The 26,667-nt window shown below is 35.2% G+C and overlaps 1 long non-coding RNA gene across 6 annotated transcripts in view; it reads right to left on the reverse strand.

The window, feature by feature from the left end:
- The window catches only part of LOC105711706 (uncharacterized), a 285,757-nt gene that overhangs the window by 255,396 nt on the left and 3,694 nt on the right, over window positions 1–26,667 (reverse strand). For all 6 annotated transcript variants that reach the window (XR_010340352.1, XR_010340355.1, XR_010340353.1 and 3 more), the window contains one exon: window positions 15,207–15,316. This is a non-coding gene — a long non-coding RNA (uncharacterized LOC105711706). The remainder of the gene's footprint in view (window positions 1–15,206; window positions 15,317–26,667) is intronic.

Consider the following 26,667-nt stretch of genomic DNA (forward strand, 5'->3'; position numbering starts at 1 on the left):
ACCACAGCAGTGAAGCATTAAAGAAGATGCCAAAAGCACTCACCCACATAATTGAGTGACGTCAGGAAAGAAGATAAAGCAGATGCTTTTAAAAAAAACTTCATTATTTCTAGATTCATAGAAAGACCAGAAGGGGATTAGCCCAGGATAAGAAAGTTGAGAAGACTATGTCTTAACAGCATGGTGTCTCTTTCAGGCTGTCATACTACCTCTCTCAGGGAAAACAGTCTTGGAACATTAGAATCATAATGAATATTAGAGATCATCTAATATTATAATACAGCTGGGAAAACTGAGGCACCAGAGGTAGTGATTAATTCAAGGTTGCACAGCTACTAACAGGTCACCCAGAACTACGGCCTACCTTTCAGACTTCTTGTGTTCTCTGGTTTAGGAATTAGAAGCCTGGATCTAGCCCTGGTTCCTACAACAATGAGCTATCATACATTAAAAAGACTATAATCTCTCTATGCCCAGTTTTCTCATCTACTCTGTTTCATGGTTAGAATAAAATGAAGATGTGGCATGTAGCATTCATTATAAAAAAGAAATAGTACTATTCAAAAATAAAATATTTTTACCAGATGGTATCTTCTTGGAGTTTAGGTAATAACTTTGTATCTTTACCAGGTTCTAGCACAGACATTACATAAATATCAGTGAAATGAATTGAAATATCTTAATATCTTCCATTTATATGAAGTCAAAATAACCCAATTGTGTATAGCAGGGAAACCGTCCAGCAGAACTACTTCCAAGAAGGCTATGTTGAATTCTCAAAACAATAAATGTACTCTTTGGGGAAAAATAATACCCATCTGCAACATAATCTTAGACCTGGTGATCATATCTAGTAAGAATTCAGTGATACAAAGCAGGGTGGGAAAAAAATTATTACATGTCCAGACTTTGGAACCCAACAAATAATTTATAATTATTATGCAACTTCTTTTCCTTATTTCTCTATTTCAGTAGAGAAAACTTCTACTGAAACTAATCTTTCCTATATTAGCAAACTAAATAAAATTTAAAATACAGGACCATTTAGACAATTAGGTAATTATTCAATATAATGGACATCTACTTAAAAATACCATCAGTCTATATGAACCAACTCATTCATTAAATACCTCAATTAAGTAATAACTTAGTTTAAGCTAAGCATCTGAACTTTCTAAAAATATAATCTACTCTTGATACAAACTGACATTATTTCATTTGCTACCTAGTTTTAAATGGAAGAACACACAAGTTATTTAAATTCATAAAATGTTGGTCTTTTGTTTCTGTTTGTCTCTGTATCTTCTTAAATGTCTTTCCAGTAAACTAGGACATCAAATGTCTTATGCTAATGTCTATTCTGTTGCATCTTCTCAGAGAACATTCATGATTCAGCACATAAGAATGACATCTTCCTTCCAATTTTGAAATCGGCTGAATCTCAACATATTAATATTTTGTGAAATTCAACCAACTTTTTGCTAGTACTATCAGGAAAGAAACTGGTCCAAATTAACAAACTTGATTTTACCTCTCAGCTCTGGAGCATAGCAACATTAGTTAATTCCATCATCAGAAAGTTCCAGAACCAAATTCTACCAGATAAAATGGTACTAGTGCAAAGGAGATAAGATACCTGAAAGAAACCAGATTGATTTTCAAATTTGGTTTCCCTCACTGAAGAAATTCCAGAGTGCATTTTAATATATAGCACCTCTACTGCCATGATCGAGACGATCTTGGGGTCTTACATTTTTGTCAACTGACATTTTTCAATTTGAAAAGGCGGAAAAATACTCCCAGAGACATGATCATCATCCCCGTATCTTATGACAGCAGTGCTCTAGGTTGTTCTCACCCAAGAATTTTGATGTGTTAATTACGGTCACGGGTAAACTTTGTTTACTCAAAACAGATAGCAATATTTTAATGTCTATTAGCAGCTTCCTGAATATTTAAGTTTAGGGAAAGCTTATTCTTATTTTGCTCACAGAATTTCAAGAGGAGAGAAACTGCTTCTGCGGGATCGAAGAAGACATCCCAAATAGTTTAGCCTGAGCAAAGTACAGGGATTTGCTTAGTAATAGTCTCCACATCAGGGTGATAAGAGGAGACAAGATGAATGTGAGCATCAACATGTGACCTGTGTATTGTTCAAGGGATGTGAACTATTTCTTTATCAAAAGTCAGACAAAATAATGAAGTAAATTGATTGGCTCCAGTAGTTCAATGAGGATCCTCAGGATCCTGTAAGATAAAAGATCCAATGTTATTGCCGAAGGCTATATGGAGTCACATTGCAGACCAGAGGCTTTGGAGTCAGACAGATTTGAGTTTGAATTTTGGCTCCATCACTCACTAATTGAGTGACCTTGGACAAGTCACTCAACTTTCGGAACCTGGAAAGTGGGGTAACACTGACTACCTCAGTGGACTGCTATGGGAATTGAGATTAAGTGGCAGGCGAATGTGAATGCTTAACCCAGTGCCTGGCATAAAACAAGAATTGAAAAAATGTCTAATCCAAGGGGTCAGAGACGTGACCAAAAGGTTTTACAAAAGGTTATATGTACTAAGCAGAGAGGAGTAGTATGCTATCATTATAAATGAGAGAGCATGACAAGTCCAGAAACTCCAATTAAATCTTCTGTTTTTCTAAGTAAAATTATTATTAGTAACCATGTAAATGAAGTTAGGACTAGCATTAAAAAAACAGATTTAAATAATAACTGGGGATACTTTTAAGAACAAGATGGGTAAAGGATATCAAACTGTATTATGATTTGACAGTGAAGAAGTTTATCAGCTAAAGAAGACAAAAGGAACACTGCACAACATAAACATTCAAGTAGTTCCACTGATGTAAGCTCAAGTATCAGCTGATAATTTTGAATATATGAATTGGTACTTATAATCATGATATGCCATTAATAACCTTTCCTGAAGCATTCAGAAATTTGGTAGCAAATGAGATACCAGGACTGGCCATTCACACAGTTGCTGTGCAAATCATCTCAAAAAGTTGTTACTGCCCGGAGTCTTTCTTTCAGCAATAAAGGTGAAAGTACAATAGCCTTCAGAGTATTTCTAACTAAGAGTTTCAATATACCCCTTAAGAATTCCTTCATGTGTACTTGGCTGGGTAAGTGGAGAATGATATAATAGTCTTCATTGTCTTCTGAAGTCAGTTGTTGCCCATCTTATCTGAAAACTATTTGTTCAATAGATAAGAAACTAGGTTGTAATTTTCACATATACATAAGCCAAATCCGTATTTTTATTCTTGAAAGGGCTAAAAACATATCCTGGGCTCCCAAAATTTAGTTTATTCTAAACATCTGAGAAACTGCTGACAAGCTGCATGTCTAGAGGGAGGCAATAGAACCTAAGAAGGGAATGTATATAATTTGAATAAAACATGTTCAACATTCCATTTTTAAAAATATTTAGAAACAAAAAAAAAAGGATAAAGGATTTTCCAAAAGCTACAGAAAGTAAAAGGTTCAGTATAATTTTCTTGACTGGTAAAGGAACCCAGAAAACAAACAGAGCAATTATCACTCCCCATCTCTTCACCTATTTGGTTTTCGCTTTTTGCAGACAGGGCATAAAATAATTTCCAGAGAAATATGAGATTTTGCTTTATCAAAAAAGGGCAGAGGTTATAAAAAGGTTGAAAAGCACCTATAGAAACATACCAGCTGGAGAACTATTTAAACATCACCAGAGACAACATATTCTCCCCATGAGGCATGTTGCAGGAAGGAGATGAATCGTGGTCTTTAATCTCCTCTGTGGTAAACGGAGCCCCCAAAAATCAGATTGTAAACATTGGAATACTAGCTTGAGTGGTTCCACCAAAAGACTTCATTGCAATGACTATATTAGACCTTTGTTGTTATCCGTTCTCTTAGAAGCAATAACTTTAGTTTAGATAAACAAGATTCCTGAAAGGGGATTCAGTGTTTTACAGAACCGCTAATCCTACATTCATTTTAAAATGGAAAAATAAATATTGCCCTGAGGATTGTCAGTTTTATGTAAACTTATACATATTACTATTTTTAAAATGACCTTTCACTTAATTGAGACTTGTATTGATATGCCCAATTTTACTATAAAAGCAGAGTTTTTTTTTTTATCATATTAAGAGTATGGTTGACTGTGTTATGAGTATATGACTTCAGCACCTTCTATTAGATTTTTATTTCTTTGCTTTATTGTGACATCTGCTCGGGGTGTTCTCAATCTCATTTCTTGGATATGTTTCTTCATCCATGTTAGATTTTTAAATTAAAATAATATTTTACACAAAAGAAAAAAATCACTTTCTTTGGGCAAAATGACTGATCCGAGATCATTTGCACAGCTCTGAACAACTATATAATGGCAAGTCTTGATATTTCATGTGCTACAAAATTTCTAAAGGACCCAAGAAAGTTTTTGTTAATGATAGATTATGGTTATAACTGCAAATTCATATTGTCAAAATTATCAGCTGATACTTGAGCTTACATCAATAGAACCACTGCAGTGTTTACATTATTAATATAATGGGAATGTAGAATGATTCAAATAAAACAACTGAATTGCATCAATGTTAGGCTCTGGGTTATTGTTGAGTGGGTTTTGTAGGAAAAATGCTTATGCAGCTCAGCCAGTAAACATGTTATATCACCTTGCATAAAAGATATATAAAGACAGTGTTTACTGCCATTGATAAAGCCTCAATGTATATGTGCCAAAGATAGGACTGGCTGGCTGAAACTGCAGAGCAGAGCTGCTCTGCAGATAAAGGACTCAACAAGACAGCTAAGCCAATCCAGAGGTAGGCTAAAATAAGACTATAAAATCAGTCATGGAAAACAGAGAGCTTTTGGATCATCTGCAGCAGCTGGGACAGTCTTCCCGTCATGTCCAGCTGGGCAACTCTAAACTCCTTTTATGTATGCAGATGTTTTAGCCCAGTGAACAGCTCATGACTAGGAAAACACTGTGTGAGGTGTACTTAACTCTAGAGTACACCTAGTGCTTCACTGGCACTAGGTCCCTACATCAAACTCAGATGAGTTATTTAAAAATCAACTGTGTAACTGTGGGCAATTTAAATAAGTCATTGCATTTGTAAGACTGATCACTGGTGTTTTTGTCATTTCAATTGCCTTGCAAACCAGGACAAATTCCCATGTGCTTTTCTAGTAAATGAAGAAAGGAAGAAGACATCAAATATTAGATGTCATTAGAGATTGGATACAGATGAAGGAACAAATTATAATATGGATCCATACCACTAGAACTACTCTTAAATGGAGAAATAATTTGAAAGGACTTACATGGTTAGCTTGGTAAAGAAAATGTAATAGGAGTAGAATCTTCTAAGGCTTTAGTCCAGACTTACTTATTGGCTTCAGGATAGTGAATTCAGAGAATCATTCTTGGATTTAATAATTTCTAGATTTTCTTTTGAACCTAATGAATTATATTGGCATTTAAGTCTTCACGCAACATAAAAGGGACCCAACACTTTTGAGATGGGAGAAACAAACATTCTATATATTGGTTTGCTCTCAATGAATATAGGCTAGAATATTGTGAGACTATTTTCAGGATTTTGATGTCAATTTCTATACCTACTGGCATAACTAAGACTAACACCCCATTTTCTCATTTTGTATGATGTTTTGATTTCAGGAATGCAAGTTTTAGTTAACATTTAAGTATCTACAATACTCAAAATACTGATATTTAGATATATTAGGAATGATCTTTGTCCAAAAGACAGTAATCTCATAGAAATGTAAGTTAAGGGAGGCCGAGGCGGGTGGATCACGAGGTCAAGAGATCGAGACCATCCTGGTCAACATGGTGAAACCCCGTCTCTACTAAAAATACAAAAAATTAGCTGGGCACGGTGGCGCCTGCCTGTAATCCCAGCTACTCGGGAGGCTGAGGCAGGAGAATTGCCTGAACCCAGGAGGCGGAGGTTGCGGTGAGCCGAGATCGCGCCATTGCACTCCAGTCTGGGTAACAAGAGCGAAACTCCGTCTCAAAAAAAAAAAAAAAAAAGAAATGTAAGTTAACTTCAAAAAGAAATTGAGCTTGTCACCCCGGTACAGTTTCTTACTAACATACACATAGTTGTTTGAGGATGGAGGTAAAACGTTGGTTTTAATGTGCATTTCTTTTCTGGAAAAAATGAATAATAGTTTTTATCAGCCTAGAAATTGATCAAGATCATTATTTTGGTGTTTCAGTTGTAGGCTCTATTTCTATATAGTACCAGATGTCTATTAGGCTGACAGTTTGTTATAATTACAAACTGTATAGAGAGAATATCTGATAAAATCTGAAGAAATATTCAACTACTATTTTAGCTTGAAAAACTGCTTTTCTTGGAGTAACTGACCATATATTTGTCATTCAGATTGATCTGGCTTATTGCTTGGGGGAAGGAGGGAAAGGAAAAGGAAAAGTCTTTGAGCAATTTAAAAGTAAGTAGATGTCTTAATATATTTAAAAAAAATAATTGGGAATGTGAAAGTACTGGTGGCAAAATGTAATTCTTTTTTTCTTTTAAAAATTATTTTAATTGACATAATTTTATACATTTATGGGGTACAGTGTGATAGTGATACTTCAACATATGCATACAATGTATAATGACCACATTGAGGTAATTAGCATATCCATCATCTCAAACATGTATCAATTCTTTGTGGTGGGAATATCCAAAATCTTCTCTCCTACTATTTGAAAATATAGAATAAATTGTTATGTCACCCTATACTGCTATGAACTATATTCTTCCTATCTAGTTTTTGTATGTTAACCAGCCTTTCCCTAATCTTCCCACCCCCTTACCCTTCTCCAGCTCTAAGTAATGACTATTCTACCCTATACTTCTATGAGATCAATTTCTTTAGCCTCTACATATAAGTGAGAATGTGCAGTATTTATCTTTCTATGCCTGGCTTATTTCACTTAACATAATGTCCTCCAAGCTCATTCATGTTACTGCAAATGACACAATTTTGTTCATGTTTATGGCTAAATAAGATTCCATTGTATATATACCACATTTTCTTTATCCATTTATCTACTGATGGACACATAGGTTGATTTCATATTTTGGCTATTGTGAATAGTGCTGCAATAAATATGGCAGGGCAGATCTTGTTTTAACATTTGGAATTATTTTCCTTTGGATATATACCCAGTAGTGGGATTACTGGATGGGAAGACATATAAATGACCAATAGATATAGGAAAAAATGTTCAGCATCACTAATCATCAGGAAAATACAAATCAAAACCATTGGGAAGTACCAACTTATCCCAGTTAGAATGGCTATTATCAAAAAGACAAAAATAAATTGGTGAGGATGCAGGGAAAGGAGAACTGTTATTCACAGTTGGCAGGAATGTAACTTAGTACAGCCATTATGAAAAAGTAAAATAAAAAAGTAAAAATAAAATTACCATATGATTCAGCAAAATGTAATTCTTCACATAAAGAGTTGAAATAAATTCTAAACTTAGGACTAATATTAACTATAAAATTAATTTTGGAACACATACACACACAAATATATATATGTATATATACACACACACACACACACACAGAGTCAGGAGTTACTTAGCAATGGGGATATATTCTGAGAAATATGTCATTAGATGGCTTTGTTGTTTTGTGAACATCACAGAGAGGATTTAAACATAGTGGTATAGCCTACTACACATTGAGGCTATATAGCATAGCCTATTGCTTTTAGGCTATAAACCTGTACAATATGTGACTGTATTGAATACTGTAGGCAACTGTAACACAATGGTAATTATTTGTATATCTAAATATGTCTAAACATAGAAAAAGGACTGTAAAAATGTGGTATTATAATCTCATGAGAGCACTATTATATATGTAATCTGTACTTGACTGAAACGTTGTTATGTGGTGCATGACTATATATACACGTATGTATCATGGATACCAAAGCACCTAAAATTCAAAGCCACAAAGTAACCTTATCATTTTACTAACAGTTTTTGAACAGGAGAATGGGCAATCTTAGTAACATAAGTTTAAAAATACTGTGAACAATCTGAAGTAGTCAGAGTCACTATAAAATAAAATGCATCAGAGGAATAAAGGAAATTTAATGACAAAAAGGTTGCCTACTGATATTCAACCAACCCAGAATCCACTATTTGAAATACAAAGTATAATATCTGGGGTTCCTGGTATTGAAAAGTAGAGACTATCTTGCTGAATTTCATATCCCTGAAGTTCATGACACAGTAGGCACTTAATAAGTATTTGTTGAATGAATTATATGAGTCTGAACATTCCACAAGCTAGGCATACTTGGGCCAGTTGGTACTGACTCCACTGCTATCACAATCTTATATCAGTTTCAAGTGTTAATGTCTGTTGTCTTAGATGAGTCTACAGAGAAGAGAGCTCTTGGCAGCATTAAAAATGTGGAATTAGTTTTTTAGAGCCCAGTCAGAAGGTAAGCAATGAACTGGGAGGAAAGGGAAGAGATAAGGAAATATATTACAAATGAAATATATACATCATATTTATGAGAACACATAGGCTAGTTTATAGCCACAACCATTATCCGAGTAAAGGGGGTACTACTTTATTCATCCTTATGAAGAACTCTAGTGGTTCCCATCATACATCATCATTGATATGATTTGATAAATGTCTAAGGATGGATTTTTCTTACATATACATGGATACTGGGTAAGGTAAAGTATACATAAATCAGAATCCAATACAAAATCCTACTCATAAATGAAAAATTTCCAACAGTCTGAAAAGCACTTTTGTGTTTGAACTATACCTATTCAAAATATGCAATCTTGTTTTTATATGAATGGGATTGGCAATAGTAGAAATAATGACAAATTTGTCTCCAATGGAAATAGAATCCTCCATCCTCCCCAGTCTGTCTTCTGTTCCCTTGGCTTCCAACAAAGAGGCTCTAAGAGAAGAAGCAGCATTAGGATGCCACTGGTGGTGGTGACTGCTGTTGGCTGCATCTTCACCCTGAAGTGCCTGTCTGTCTAGTGGTGGAAATAAGGGTCTCTGTAGCCCAACTAGCCACTTCTATGCTGCCACTCAGTCTCCAGTGTTCATTATCGAGGCCAGATGAGGGCAAAGCCTTCCATTCCTCTCCTCATTCCCCTCCCCCAGCTGAGCATGGAATAGACATTAAGTAAGGCCTCCTTCTCGAAGAGCATTTCCCCCACTTGAGCATTCTCTCACAAGACCCCTTTGTTCCCTGCCCTCCGCCCCATCTACATGCTGCAGCAGCAGTCGCCCAGATGTTCTCTATCAAAGCCTGAGCCATGCCAGCGAGCTTTGGCACGCATGAAAGTGCACTGAGTACTGGCCCTCCAGAAATACCTTTTCCCCCCTGATTTCTGCAAATATTTTTAAATGTTAATGGGTTCCACTCACCCACAACCTAGGGGGAGGTTGCAGAACAGGACTCTGTGTGTCCAGCAAACTAGCAGCCTGAGGATACTGCTTGGCGCCTATGTTCTGTCCCACCCTCGGGGCATTGGCTAGGGTTCTCCAACCTTGAACTGTAGAGGCCAGTTTGCCAGCACATAGCTTTCTAGTGACAGAGGTTAGATAGATCGTTGACAGGAAAGCTGCTTTAAGCTACAAAAAAAAAAAAAAAAAAAAAAAAAAAACCAGAAAAAAACCAGACCTAAGCTGGCTCTAAAGTTTCTGAGAGTAAGAGAGATCCTTTTAGTACCACTGAAATAAGATTTTGAAACGTTTATTTTCTCCTCTTAACTCATCCTCTCTCATCCTCTTCTTTTTTCTTCTGTTTAAAAATATACACTTTTCCTGGTTCAGTACATAGGCAAAAAGTAATTTGACCTATGCTTTGGCATTTTGTATACCATGTCCCTTTTAAAGCCCCTATACAACAGAAAATGGTTCATTAACAAAAGCCTCAGTACAAATTTCAATAAAATGTAAATTAGAATATTTTAGATGGAGGTGGGAAAGTAGCATGCATTGGGAGAGAAAAAGAGAAGGGTGGATGACATGCTTTTCCAGGAGAGACTTAATCGTCTTACTTGCAATATGACAGTTGTTTTAGGGCCTGGCTAGAAGCCAGGTAAAAGATAATGTAAGGCCACCTGCTATGGGCTGAATGTGTCCATGCCCACTCCACACCCCCCACTCCCGCCAAAACTCATATGTTGTAACCCTAGTGCTCAGTGTGATAAGATTTGGAGAGGGGGGCCTTTGGGAGTAATAGGTCATGAGATTAGTGCTTTTATAAGAAGAGAGAGAAAACAGATTCTCTCTCTTTCTCTCTGCCATGTGAGTACAGTAGAAGACAGCCATCTGTAAACCAGGAAGAGGGCCCTTGTTAAGATACCAACCATACAGGCACCCTGATCTTAGTCTTCCAACCTTCAGAACTATGAGAATAAAAGCTCGTTATTTAAGCCACCCAGGCTATAGTATTTTGTTTCAGTAGCCTGAAGAGACTAAGATACTACCCTTAAAGAATACTTTGTATTTAATTCTGTCCCAATAGCCTCACTCTGAAAACAAATTGTTTAGGGTATATTGACCTCTCAGGCCTCTGAGAGTTTCTCCATAGCTAAATCTCCATCTTTTGCTTACAAAGTTACAAATGCTTGAAGTAGGTAGGCCATATGTCTTGCCCCTGCCCATGCTTTGAACTTTGTTCAAAGAAGGGTGGTCATTACTTTTTTATGAAGTAAAAATGAACCCTCAAAACTCAATAACAAGAAGACATACTAAACAGCATAAAAATGGGAAAAAATATTTGAATAGACAAGTCACCAAAGAAATGATACAGATGGCAAATAAGGACATGAAAAGATGCTCAACATCAGATGCCATTAGGAGAGTGCAAATTAAAATCACAATGAGATACCACTATATACCTATTAAATGCCTCAATTTCTTTTTAATGATAATACCAAGTGCCGACAAAGATGTGGAGCAACTGGAACTCTCATATATTACTGGTGAGAATTCAAAACTACAGGAACAGTAATCAAATTAGTGGTTCCTAGGGACTGGAATTGGGGAAAAATGTTAATAGTTGTTTATATTCTGTGTCCTGGCAATACAGGTTCATGTTTTGTTTCCTGTATTTGTTTATTTTTAAAAATTTCCTCCAAATAAAATTTTTTTAATGAAGAAATATATACACTGTGCTAGATAATCTCCATTTGCCCTTCCAGATAAATTCACTATCTTTCTTTTTTTTGTTTTGTGCCCTGTGAGGCTTTTCCTGTTGGGTTAGGCTAGTGGGAGGCACTAGCAGGAATGAGTTGCTGGGAAGAAAAAAAGGATGGGGTATTTATTCCTCCGGCTCCCTCTCTCAGGCAACAGGATGGCAGTGGCTGACTTCCTCTACAGAGGGCCACAGCTCCTGCCAAAGTATCTTCTACAACTACAACTTGAGCAAGCAACAGCCATCAAGTTCTTGGATTCTGGTTATCACTTCCTTTCCTCGTTCCTGTGGCCTTGGTGATCACGGCTCCTAGCAGTTGCTATCATTCCTTGTTAATTTCCTTTAAAATAGCTCATGCCTTTGTAAATGGTCCCTTCATTAAATTTTTCTCAATTATCTAATTTGAGTGTGTTTCTTTTTATGTTACATGCTAATACCTTGCTAACTCTAGGTGCTCCATAATTTGAATCAAAAAGATCTTTCTTTTGGAATCTTTAACAAAAGTTCATCAAATTAAAAAGTAGAAATTAATTCCCCAACTAAAAGTATATGCCATCAACTGTAGCATATGTAGCATAATTATCTATCTATCCATCCATTTTAGCATTAGGTAGCCAGACAAAGCTGTTGCTACTTACATACCTGGACTGCAATATTTGACTGTTCTGTTTGGCCATAGAATTATAATAATCAATCAGTGCTATATATATATTTTTAATGGCAAAACATGCATTGTACTCTAAATATGTTCAGTATATTGTTCACTAAATTTCACAATATAACCTTTATTATCACTTACGGAAGAAACTTTTCCTATGCTTAAGTTTTGTTTTGTTTAAAAAACAAAACAAAACATGACACTGCATATCATTCCTCCCCTCTGTTTTGGTTTTGAAAAGATTCAGAGCAAAAATTACGATCCAGCTCTAGAAAGTATATAAGACCTGGAAAGACAGTGTTTGTGTACTACCCTCATTCTCTGCTATGTATTCTTTTTCCTAGTCTTATTTTCCCTTAAATTATGTTTATTTTCATACATATAATATAATTGCACACATATACATATATATTTACATGTCTGTATGTGTACATACATATATCTGCATGTGTATTTTTAAGGCACCTTAAATTCTTTCTGGCCTAGGCAGCAATATAAAGAGTACAAATTTAGTTTCTTGACAGATGATTTCTATTAACTAAAAGCAAGAATATAGTTTAGCCACATTACTATTTAATCTCCATTTTATTAAAGTAATCTAAAGATTATCTGGCCCAGAACTGTTCTAACCTTAAAATTTGTGCCCTTTACAAACTATCTGCCCCTCTGAATATAAGTAACAGGTTTACTATGTCTCTTGTCCACATATGCTGAAAGAATCTCACATAATTTCAATTACTGTAAAGAACATTAAAATATCTGAAATGATTGGCTAACTATAGTAATGACTAGCTTTCTTCAAAAAATATATTTGAGGCACAAGAATGTATTGACTAACAACACAAACCCTTTAGTCAGACTGCCTGGGTTAACCCAATTACTAGATGTGGTAATTTGGACAAGTTACTCGAATTCTTTGTCCCTCAGTTTTCTCATCTGAAAAATGGAAAAGATAGTAAGAAAGTTGTGCAGATTCGATAAGATATGTAAGAACAGAAACTGTCAAAATAAGTATTAGCTACAATTATAGTAATAAAATACTTTTCCTGGAAAACATCTTTCCTAGAACTATCATAAAAATGATGATGATTTTCAAGGATCCAACTCAAAGCTCATTCAGAGCAAAGCAATGGTAAAAATTCTTTATGAATAACCAGCAACATAAATAAAAAGTCACCACTTAAATTTCTTCTATTTATGTTCATTTTGTGAAGCCACCAATTCTACAGCTACTTAAGTTTCTGACTAGGCAGTTGTTCAAAATGCTCCATTAGATAAGGTGACTAAACCCTGTCAAAACTTTACCAGGAGGTCTATGCCCAATGTAATGGTATTAGTCCATCTTACCTAGTTAAATCATTTTTCTCCTGTTAAACTTGGGCATTTATAACTGATTGCTTCCATGTTGCATGTTTAACAAATATAAAGTCATTCCTCTTCCGTAGTTTCCTGGAGCTGGTTGATGCCACTGGCATCAGCTGGTAAGGGGTGATTGTATATATCTTTTCTTAACTCCATTATTCATATTTACACTATGGAAATCAACAATCAGGTTTTTTGTTTTCTTTCTGGAAAGCCCTTTATTAAACATTACCAGCATATCACTGCCCCTAGTCTAAAAGAACCAGCCTTCACAAAGTCTCAGAGTTAGAATACACACAATAACTTTTATAATTGTAGCATGCATCAAGAGCAAGTATTAGAGGCTATCTTGATTTGCATTTATCAAAGAAAGGTGGTGTTTTAAAAAACAACAAAACAATTGGGTTTCTATCTGGAATATTCATATTTGTGAATCTAGCTTTTTGTTCTGGTTTAAAATGTGAGCCTAAATCTTCTCAGTTGCAACAGTAACTACTGTCACGATGCTGTTTGAAGATTCCTTATATCAAATTAACTTGAAAATATTGACACATGATATAAGTACCCTCAGAAATTCAGTCTGATTTATTCAAGTTTAACTATAGAACATTTTATTTTGTTCTGGAAATTCTATAAAGGCATTCTGCCAAAAGCATTAAATATTTGATTTTACTTGTTAAGATTTGTAGGAACTCCTTTAAATTTATTATAAAAAATAACAGCTACAGCAACACATTTTCCCCTTTCATTAAGGTACTGAAAAAAAGAACTTTAAGAGCTTTTCCATAAAAATGCTCTAAAATATTCCATTAAAATTAAAAGGCAACTGCCATATCACACGTGGTCAGATTTAACTATTCAAAGTTATTTTAGGTATATCAGCCCCCAAAGACCAAACTACCTGAGAGTCCAGCTGTGTTCAAAGTAGATATGGATCTACAGAATTCAGCCTCTACAGTGGGATAGGGCTGGTACAAAGAGTTGTTAGATCAGAGAAGAAAAGAAGAATTCTGAGTCAATATTAGTATTCTACTCCCTGAAAAGCCTCATTTGATTGTAAGATTATTGTTAAGGAAACAATTATCCCAAGATGATCAGGGAGAAATCTACGATAGAGCAAGGAGCTTAGAACAAAAGCCCAATAGTACAATTCCAATAGTAATAGCCATGTGATCCCATGCCAGTAATGGTAAATTGAGAATCTTAGTATCAAGTAATTTTCTAATTGTGAGAAATAATTGCATTTCAGTTGAGATCTTAAACTCTCATCATTACAAAAAGTATCTTTAAAATGCTACAACCATATGCATGTTTGTTGTTAACTATTATACTCCTTCTGGTATGGTTCTCCTTGCCTAGTTTTGTTTTATAACAATATTTATGCATTTTAAATATGGTTCAAACATTAGCGGCCACAAGGATACGTAACTCCATGCATAAGTAACTTATTAACGTATTTCTAAGGGTGGTCTGTTATACATATATTTAATTAGCTTTGGAATCAGATCTTTAAATATTTGTTTTAATGTCCCAAATATCAACAAATAAAAGTCCCCTAAATTTTTCAAGAATTTATTATCAATTTTGTGCTTAAATCTATTATCTTTTACCAGTATCCTTGTTAGGATCACCCAGAACCCCAACAAACTGACATAAGGTGCTTTCACCTGAGTACCAGATGCTGATGTCTTTGGAATCTTATTTTTCGATATAAAAGAGTTATCAAAAAAAAGGTAAACTAATAACCAGAATTGTTTTTAATATGGACATAATAAGACAGTAATGAAATTAAAAAAAAAAAGAAGACTTGCCAATAATTAACATTTTACTTTTTGAACCAGTGTTAGACACAGGATGTGAGAGCAGGAATATTTTTGTTTTATTTGCTTTGTTTACAGTCAAGTAAGAAGTACAGGGCTTGAAACTATACATACCTGGGATATAATTCTGACTCCTCCATTTACTTATTTGCTTGACCCTGAGAAAGTCACTCAGCTTCAAGTAACATCTGTTTCATCAGACTTCTTTTCAGGCCCATCAAATACTGAGAAAACAAAAATAATAGACATAACTTTCATGACCTTATTTACATAAAAACAGTGTCAACACTTAAAAAAAGGCAATAGTAACTAACATTGGATTAGGCTACTGCCTTTCCATGGAATATCCCTGTTTAAGAACTTCTCAACCATTGCTTTAGAATGATTTCTTACTGTTAAATACGGCTATAATGTTAATCCTAAAAGTGAAGGATTTCTTCAAATTCACACACATCATCACTACTTGCTTGCAGGCTAGTGGCCATTGGCTTTTCTTCCACCTAAACGAAGGAAGGAGCCCTTTCTAGTCTACTTGCCTATTCATTTACTGTGAGCTCAACTCTGTTACTTGGAAAGCTGCCATACATTTATGAGAGCCTAAGGGATATTAGATGATTGTCATCCTTCTCTTGTTCCCTCCCACCCCACCAAATGCCCTGGCAAGGTTGCCGCACCTGGACACTGAATTCCCTGCAGAGTCCCTTGTTACCAGAATTGTGGAAAACTTGGATTGAGTTCAGAGAAGAGCTACTAAAATGGTTAAATGACTGAGGGGGCCAATTTATAAGGAACTCAGAAATGTTTGGTTAAGTGGTAATTACCCTAAAAAAGGTGTGGTGAGGGGCATTAAGTTTAAATTCCAAGCCATACTTGGCAAGAGGCCTCCTTTCAGTCAGCCTCCACATTCAGAAATACTCTGAAGAAGGAGTAGAATCTAGGTTTTGCTTGAGACTCCAACTCCTTCATAGGCTGCTTGGGTGGTATTCACACTCAAGTGTAGTAACCTCTACAAACAAGCACAGAAGGCAACACCACTAACGCAGAAAGCTCATTTAAGACGACTGCAGAATGCTTAAAGGAAGTCTTCTCAGGAATAAGGAAGAACAAGCCTTGGCTGTGAAAAGCCAGTCCCTACATCCCACTTAAGCACCTATCACACCCCACACAACCAATATCTGCTTGATGGGTGGTGTCATTTAATAAGAACTGCGAGCTGAGTCCAAAGTATACAGGTCTGTCTAAAATATACTGCTGGGATTATTGATTCCATTTACCTGACAAGAGTTTCTACTTGACCAAAGAGGAAAACCTAAGAACAGCTATAATAGTCAAGAAAGCAGAATGAGAAAATTTCTTATAACAGCATTTTCCAAAATGTCTTTCAGGTGATGTCAGTATGTGTTATACAAATTAAAAAAGAAAAGAACCTAAAAACTGGAATAAATGAAGTTAAACCTTGTATGTTTATGATGTGTTTGTTTTTGTTAACAGTAAAACCCCTCAGAGCCATTAATATGCCAAAGCCTACTATGTCTCACTAAGAAGAGTACAGTGTATACTATTTCCTAAATTTAGATTAAGCATGGAGTACTTTATTCTGTAAGCACAGGACCTTTGTATTCACAGCCACTTCCATAATACCTTTTACAATGCTGATATTCAGTAAATGAGCAATGAAAATGAATGAGTCTAGGCTAGAACCCAGGTCTTAAATCTCAATCTACTCCTCTTTCCACCACATTCATATTCTAGTTACTCTTTACTTACAGTGAATCTTTTCACTCTATATAAATGAAATTAAATTTGTTAACCAGAAGCAGACTGATCTGAAGCTACTAAAGCTCAAGCTTTCAGGCTTCTCATTGGGCTTCCAAGTCCCAAGAACTAAGTGTGTATTTACAGTGCTGCATTTACTTTTTACTTAAGGAGGCCTCACAAAACTGTATAGCCTTAATGTTCTGCACAACCAGCTGCTACTATATAAAATGAAAATAAGTTTTTACCAAATGTATAAGTTGTCACTGAGATGACTGAACTGAAATTATTGATGATACTATGGATGAAAATACACTTTGGACTACTCTGGGCTCATCTTTAAGAGATTTCATCTGTGTAGCTGAAATGTAGATTCAAATAAGAAATAATTCTGAGTTCATTCTTTCTATATTCTTCATAATTATGTTAACTTCAACCATCTCACTTCTTTTTCTTTTTGAAAAGGAATCTCGCTCAGTCGCCCAGGCTGGAGTGCAGTGGCATGATCTCGGCTCACTGCAACCTCCACCTCCCAGGTTCAAGCAATTCTCCTGCCTCAGCTTCCCAAGTAGCTGGTACTACAGGCATGCACTACCATGCCTGGCTAATTTTTGTATTTTTAGTAGACACAGGGTTTTGCCATGTTGCAGGCTGGTCTCAAACTCCTGACCTCAGGTGATCACCTGCCTCGGCCTCCCAAAGTGCTGGGATTACAGGCATGAGCCACCGTGCCTGGTCCATCTCACTTCTTATATGCCTCTTAAGATGTTTATCACTTCTATTATTCCATTGTTTTTTTAAATAAGCATTTTTCCCAAATAATCTTTCTTCCAATCTCCCTACCCTTCAATATATTAAGACTATAAATACCCACTATGAAAACATCACATTGTAAATATTTCTACAGTTGGAATTCTTTCTGAAGACCACCAGAAGCTTCTGAATCATTTTTTTCTATGTAGTAGGGACTGACATTTATAAACCTGAATCTATAGTGGCACAATCTGGTGTTCTACTTAATTCTTTAAAAATTTCGGGTATATTGACCTTGTCTTTTGAAATATCCTGTTGGCTGCCTGAGATAAAATAATTTCCAGCCTAATCTTCATCTTACCTGCTATCCAGTTGACATTAAGGCTTCAACATCATATCTCATTATTTAATACAAATGAAAAACACTTTATTCTAGAACATTAAGTCAATAACAGTAACAGACTGACCTTTGTAATTCATTTTTATCATGATTGATAAACCAGTTTAAGCTTTCACTATAGATACCCAAAGCTTTGCAGATTCCTTCTAGACTATTCATAATTTAACAAGATATTCTAACAACCACGCACAAAAACATCACTTCCAACCTCTTTGTATCTTAGAGCAAATAAGGGTTTTACTTCCTCATTTTTCACATCAAAAATTACAAAATTACAAAACTGAGCACAAAGGCCGTAAGTTTTATTTGCCTCTCTTTCCTTCACCAAGTCGGTGACTATGAAAATATGCTGAGCCTAAAATAGCAGTTGTGTACTGCCAGGTTAGCCTTACTCATTTCCAAGCCAAAGGGGAATTGACAGATACCCCCTTTACAAGTCTAGTGTTTGTAAATATCAAATGAAATGACTTCATTCAGTCAATTATTTCTGGAGAAAGCTGGCAGAATAACGTGGTAATTAAACTGAGGACTGATGGAAACTATTAAACAGGAGAGCTATTTTGCCTGGCAGTTCTAGTTAATGCTTTTTATGTGTTTTCATTTTTTAAAAATGCTTGAAATACTAGTGCACTTAAAAAGAATTGCCTCTTCATTGTAACACCTATTTAAAATTTCCAGTGAAGACAGTATAAGTAAAAGAAAGGATAAACTCAATTTTCTGGTATCTTCTTAGCGTCAGTATGATTTCCTTATTTTAAGTATGACAAATTCTGAAATCAAAACTCAACTGTATTCAAATGTAAGTAGAACATAGCCATATCCCAAAGCCAGGCGCAATATAGTCAAGACTCAATTGCCTGGGTGCTGGGTATTCACATCATACTGAATATGCTATGTTTGCCCAGTCTACTCTAGTCTTCCTTAGGCTCCTCCAGCTGGCCACCAGCTTGATTCATTCATCCATCCATTCACTCATTCATGCAACAATATTAAGCCACCATCTCAGGCACTGTTTCTAGTTACCTGTAATGCAGCAGTAAACAAAAGCACTTTCCCACATATCTCTCCTGGCTACCTAAAAGTTAGGCACTCAGGGACAAACAAAAGTTCTAACAAGAACAAATTGGAATCTAAAAGCTAATGGAAAGACCTCTGAATGCTTCCAGAAGGAAAAATGCAAGGTATTAAATTACTTACAGCTCTTCGTTTTTAAGTGATTTACTTATAAATAACCACCATATTTCCCAGTTTTTGATGAATGGATACAAAGGTTTAAATAAGGTAAACTTTTAGGCCATTGTTAACAGTCTGAGCAATGGATTAAGAGAAGTTGGCAAAAATTTAGAACAACTTAGGAAAACCAAGCCAGAAAATTTCAAGGTAGAGTAAAACTGAAAGAGTTAATAACTAAAAACAGCTTCTGCTATACTTCATAAATATTTCTCATTTTTGATTGTTAGAATACATGATATTTCTATCATACATTTAATAGTACATGACAGATAAATAAGCATACTGAATAAATAAACATATTCTTTTGAAAATGTAAATATTATGGGGATGTGGAGTTAAGGACCATCGGACATTCACATTCTGTTCATGTGAGCTACAAAAAATTTAATGAAATGTTTGTAACAGTTCTCAGCAAACTTCGAAGTAATAAGAAAGTAGATAGTAGTAATTAAAATTGTAGATTCTGAAGTTATACTGCTCAAGTATTCAAGAGCTAGTATGTGAATTCTAGCTCTACTACTACCAAGCTATGAAAGCTTGGAAAACAAACTTAATCTCTTGGTGCCTCAGTTTCCTCACCTATGAAATGGAATAATAGTTGAAACCTATGCTGGGACTTGCCCTTTTGATGAAAACTGAGTAAGTAACAGGGACTGAATGTATGCTGCCTTCTAAAACCACCCAAAATAAACAAACAAATAGATGACAATAGTTTTCAAGACACTACTGGATATCAGGCAACCAAGGACAGTGATCTCTAAGAGATGAGAAAAAAAATGAGGCAAGACCTATGATTGCCCCAGTTCACTACCCTGAGTTTCTTAATCCTGAGTTTTAATATGATTGCACTGTGGTCTGAGAGAATGTTTGTTATGATTTCTGTTCTTTTGCATTTGCTTATAAGTGTTTTACTTCCAATTATGTAGTCAATTTTAGAATAAGTGCAATGTGGTGCTGAGAAGAATGTACATTCTGTGGTTTTGTGGTGGAGAGTTCTGTATATACCTATTAGGTCCACTTGGTCCAGATCTGAGTTCAAGTCCTGGGTGTCCTTGTTAATTTTCTGTCTTGTTGATCCGTCTAGTATTGACAGTGGGGTGCTAAGGTCTCCCACTATTATTGTGTGGGAGTCTAAGTCTCTTTGTAGGTCATTAAGAACTTGCTTTATGTATCTGGGCGCTCCTGTATTGCGTGCATATATATTTATGATAGTTAGCTCTTCTTGTTGCATTAATCCCTTTACCATTATGTAATGGCCTTCTTTGTCTCTCTTGATCTTTGTTGGTTTAAAGTCTGTTTTATCAGAGACTAGGATTGCAACCCCTGCCTTTTTTTTACTCTCTGTTTGCTTTGCAAATCTTCCTCCATCCCTTTATTTTGAGCCTATGTGTGTCTTTGCAAAGCCAGAACACCTCTTCTCCTCCAAGGGATCACAACCCCTCACCAGCAAGGGAACAAAATTGGATGGAGAATAAGTGTGATGAATTGACAGAAGCAGGCTTCAGAAGGTGGGTAATAACAAACTTCTCCGAGCTAAAGGAACATGTTCTAACCCAATGCAAGGAAACTAAGAACCTTGAAAAAGGGTTAGATGAAAAGCTAATGAGATTAACCAGCATGGAGAGAACATAAACAACATGAAGGAGCTGAAAAATGCAGCACAAGAACTTTGTGAAGCATACCCAAGTTTCCATAGCCAAATCAAAGAAATGGTATCAGAAATTGAAGATTAACTCAGTGAAATAAAGTGAGAAGGCAAGATTAGAGAAAAAAGAGTGAAAAGAAATGAAAGAAGAGTGAAAGTCTCCAAGAAATATGGGATTATGTGAAAAGACCAAATCTATGTTTCATCAGTGTACCTGAAAGTGACAGAGAGAACAAAACCAAGCTGGAAAACACTCTTCAGGATATTAACCATGAGAACTTTCCCAACCTAGCAAGGCAGGTTAACACTGAAATACGGGAAATACAGAGAACACCACAAAGGTATTCCTTGAGAAGAGCAACCCCAAGGCACATAATTCAGATTCACCAGGGTTGAAATGAAGAAAAAAATGCTAAGGGCAGCCAGAGAGAAAGGTCAGGTTACCCACAAAGGGAAGCCCATCAGACTCACAGTGGAGCTCTCAGCAGAAACCCCACAAGCCAGAAGAGAGTGGGGATCAATATTCAGCATCCTCAAAGAAAAGAATTTTCAACCCAAAATTTCATATCCAGCCAAACTAAGCTTCGTAAGTGAAGGAGAAATAAAATCCTTTACAAGTAAGCAACTGCTGAGAGATTTCATCACCACCAGGCCTGCCCTACAAGAGCTCCCTGAAGGAAGCACTAAACATAGAAAGGAACAATCAGTACCAGCCACTGCAAAACCATACCAACTGTAAAGACCATAGACACTATTAAGAAACTGTATCAACTAACGGGCAAAACAACCAGCTAGCATCAAGACGGCAGGATCAAATTCACAGATAACAATACTAATCTTAAATGTAAATGGGCTAAATGCCCCAATCAAAAAACACAGACTGGCTAACTGGATAAAAAGTCAAGACCCATCGGTGTGCTGTATTCAGGAAACTCATCTCACAGGCAAAAATAAGACTATTTTTTTTTCTTGAGACGGAGTCTTGCTCTGTTGCCAGGCTGGAGTGCAGTGGCACAATCTTGGCTCACTGCAACCTCCGACTCTTGGGTTCAAGTGATTCTTCCGCCTCAGCCTCCTGAGTAGCTGTGACCACCGGCACGTGCCACCACACCTGGCTACTTTTTGTATTTTTAGTAGAGACGGGGTTTCACCATGCTGGCCAGGATGGTCTCAATCTTTTGACCTCATGATCTGCCCATCTCGTCCTCCCAAAGTGCTGGGATTACAGGTGTGAGCCACTGCACCTGGCCAAGACTATTTTCAAGTAACTTAACTGTATCTCAGAACAAAGCTCAAAAATATTTATAGGAAAAACAAAAATAGCACCCAACAAGGTAAAACTGACAATGTCTTGAATCAAACAAAAGATTACCAGTCATGCAAAGAAGTAGGAAAATATAAATAATGAGTAAAAAGATCAATCAATTGAAATGTACCTAGAACTAACACAGTTATTAGAATCAGCAGACATGCATATTAATATTTGTCATTCTTGTATTCCATATGTTAAAAAGTTACAAAATACTTTAAATGATCAAAGATATAAAAAATATCTAAATTGAACATCTTGAGATGAAAACTACAATGTCTGTAATAAAAAATATATTAGATGCTATTAATAAAAGATTAGACAATAGAGAAAAAAATATTTAAAACATTAGTGAAGTTAAAGATTTAGCAATAGAAACAATACAAAATGAAGCAAAGAGAGAGAAAAAGATGTTAAAAATGAAATGAACATCAGTGAGCTACAGAAAAACTTAAAGTAGCTAACATGTAATAGAAGACCCAAAAGAAGAGAAAAAAAGAAGGAAAAATGGAGAATAATATATTTAAAGAAATAATGCTCAGAAAAATTTCAAATTTGATGAAAACTATAAACCTGGACATTCAAGTATCTCAAAGAACCCCAAGCACATAAGGCAATGAAGGGAAGGAAGAGAAGGGGAGAGGAGGGGAGGGGAGGGAAGAAAAGAAAAGAAAGAGAGGAAGAGTGAGATCGAGGGAGAAAGAAAAAGAAAGAAGGAAAGAAAGAAAAATGGAAGGAAAGAAAGAAAAAAGGAAGAAATCAAGCAAGCTACACACTACACCATGGTACATCATATTCAAATTGATCAAAAACAGTGATAAAGTAAAAATCTTAAAAGACAAAGAAAAACATTCATTATGTATGAAGGAGCAAAGATGAGGATGATACAAATTTCTCATAAGAAATAATGCAAACTAGAAGAGTGGAAGAGTATGAAGTAATGAAAAAATGTCAAACCAGAATTTTATATCTAATGGAATGTCTTTCAAAAACCAGGGCAAAATAAAGACTTCTCCTATAGACAAAAGCTGAAAGAATTAATCAACAGCAGACCCACGCTGTAAAAAATGCTAAACAACAACAACAACAACAATAAAAAAAGGCTGCCAGGTAGAAGGAAAATGATGCCTGATGGAAATATGAATCTACACAAAGAAATGAAGACTGCAGAAAATTTTATCTTCATGTGTAAACATATATTTTTATTTAAATCTGCTTAAAAGTTAACTTAATATTTTAGCAAAAATAATAACATTGCAGTGTGGATTTTAAGATATATGTATAAGTAAAAGGTATGAAACAATAGCATAAAGCTAGGAGAGAAAAAGTGGAGGTATACATTTATAAGGTTCTTATGGTACATGTGGTATAATATTACCTGAAGATAGATTATGATAAGTTAAAAACACATACCAAAACCCCAGAGCAATCACTAAAATAACAGAGTACAGCTAATAAGTTTACAAAGGAAATAGACAGTCATTAGAAAAAGGCAAGAGGTAAAAGAAACACCAATTTAGCAAAAGAAAGTTACAGTGGCTATATTAATATCAGACAAAGTAGATTTCAGATCAAAATTGGGGGGGAGGAAAAATCATTTCATTATGATAAATGAGTCAAAGAATCAAGAAGACATACAAATACATTCATTCACCTATTATTATTATAACTGAGTTTCAGAGGTAACTGTAAGAAGTAATGCACAAAACTAAAGTTATAGGGTATCTCTCATCTTTCAATAAACAATAGTACAAGGAGTCAAAAAATGAGTACGGATACAGAAGACTTAAAAAACCTAATCAACCAAAATTGACCAACTTGTCACTAATAGAATGATCCAGTTAACAACAGCAGAACACATTTTCACTTCATTTGAACGCAGAACATTTTTAAAGGGTAACTATATTATGAGCCATTTAAAAAGTCTTAATAAATTTAAAATGATTCAAATTATCAAATTAAATTTTTATGACAGGGATCTAAAAATAGGAATCAATAATAGGAAGGTCTGTAGAAAATCTCCAAAATATTTGGAGACTAAATAATAAAATCTTAAATAATCCATGACTCAAAAAATCAAGAGGAAATAAAAAGAAATTTTAAATTTAATGAAAATTAAAACATAGCATACCAAATTCATGGGATGCTGTTACAGTAATACTTAGTGAAAATTTTATTGCATTAAGCACTTATTTAGAAAAAAAGAAAAGCTTTAAATTAATGACTTCAGTTTCCACCTTAAGAAACTAGGAAAAGAAGAGCAAATGAAATCCAAAGAAAGCAGAAGAAATACAACAGTAAAGATTACAGCAGAAATCAACAAAATATAAAACCAATAAACAATGGAAAAGTTCAACAAAACCAAAAGCTTGTCACTGATAAACCTCTAATGACAGTGACAAAAAAAAATTTTAAAGAGAGAACACACAATTAACCAGTATCAGTAATTAGAGAAGCTAAATCACTAAAAGTCTAGAGATACTAAAAGAATAATAAGTATATGAGAGGTCTCCACGCCACCCTCAGGTTTGATGATTTGCCAGACTCATAGAACTGAGAAAAGCAGTCATACTCACAGTTAGAGATTATTACAATGAAAGGATTCAGATGAAAATCATCAAAGGCAAAAGACACAGAGGGAAGAGTCCAGGAGAAATCAGGTGTGGGCTTACAGTTGTCCTCTTCTAGCATATTTGTATGGACAACACTTAATTCTCCCAGCAATTATGTGTGACAATGCATACTAAGTATTAATTGCTAACAAGGAAGCTCATTTTGATATGTGGGGTTCTTATTGGGGAATCAATCACATAGGTAGAGATCACTCATATAACTGACTTTAGCTACCCAATCTCCAGCCCCTCCAGACATCAAACTGATACAGCATGGCTCAGGAAAACACACAAAAACAGCCATTTACTGTAAATCACGTTGTTAGCATGAACTATCTGGTAAGGCCAAAAGCCCCAGGTATATAAAAATGATCTTATCAGGTGGGATATTCTAAAAGTTTGGATCTTTTCTCCTAGGAGCCAGTCAAGAGCTAGTCTTTTCCTTGGCAAGTGCAGGGTTTGAGCATCCCAAGCCCACTAACTCTTTACTGCACAATAACAGAGTATTATGAACAACTTTATCCCAATACGCTGAAAAGCTTGGATAAAATGGACAAATAAGAGAAAAAACACCAAAGTCACTCAAGAAGATTATGTGAATAGTCCTGTACTATTAAAGTTATTAAATTTGAGTTAAAAACTTTCCCACAAAGGAAAACTCCAAATGACTTATCTAGTAAATTCTATATCAATGGTATAGTCTGCCAAAAAATTTGAGAGACTATTTCTCAACTCATAGCATCAGAGTATTACCCTGATCCCAAACCAGACAAAGACATTACAAAAAACAGAACTACAAACAGATATCCCTCATGAACATATGTAAAATTTCTAACTAAAATATTAACAATTAAACCCAACAACATATAAAAAGGATAATATATCATGTCTAAGTGGAGTTTATCCCAGAAATACAAGATTGGTGTAACAGTGGCCAATCACTCAATGCAACTGACTATATTAACAATCTGAAAGAGATAAATCATATGATCATCTCAATAGACTCAAAGAAAGCATGCATCAGAATCTATTATCCATTCTGAGAAAGGTTCTCAGAAAACAAGAAACAGAAAGGAATTTCATAAGCTGATAAAGGGCATTAATAAAAAATCTGAAGTTAACGTTAAGCTTAATGGTGAAAGACTTCATGTTTTTCCCTTGTGATCAGAATCAAGTCAGGGTATATGATCTCGCTTCTTCTATTCAACATTGTACTGGTCAGTCTAGCCAGTGCAATAAGGCAAAAAAGGAAATAAAAAGCAACTAGTTTAGAAAAAAAGATGTAAAACTGTTTATTTGAAGACATGATTGTCTATGTAGAAAATCCAATGCAATCTACCAAAAAATGGTATCACAACTAATAAATGTGTTTATCATGGTTAGAGGATACAAGGTCAACAATATGATTCCACTTTATTTCTATATTGTCTTAGTTCATTTGGCTACTATAACTAAATATCTTAGACTAGATAATTTACAAACAACAGAAATTTATTGTTCAGTTCTAGTGGTTGCGGAGTTCAAGACCAAGGTGTTGGCAGATTTGGTGTCTGGTAACGGCTTGCTCTGTGCTTCAGAGATGGAATCTTGATGCTGCATTTTCACATGAAAAGAGCAAGCAGACTCCCTTAAGCTTCTTTTATAAGGGCACTAATCCCATGCCCATCATGAGGGCAGGGCTGTCATGATCTAATTACCTTCTAAAGGCCCTACCTATTAATACTGTCACATGAGGATTAAGTTTCAGAGTATGAATTTTATGAAGTATTCCAAAATTAAGACTGTAGCAGGTATAAACGACAAACTAATTAAAAATTGAAATTGAATATAACACTATTTATAATAGCATCATGTTATTAATTACTTAA

Source organism: Aotus nancymaae, unplaced genomic scaffold (genome assembly GCF_030222135.1).
Source record: "Aotus nancymaae isolate 86718 unplaced genomic scaffold, 86718_ANA_hifiasm-v0.15.2.pri h1tg000108l, whole genome shotgun sequence".
Classification (NCBI taxonomy): domain Eukaryota; kingdom Metazoa; phylum Chordata; class Mammalia; order Primates; family Aotidae; genus Aotus; species Aotus nancymaae.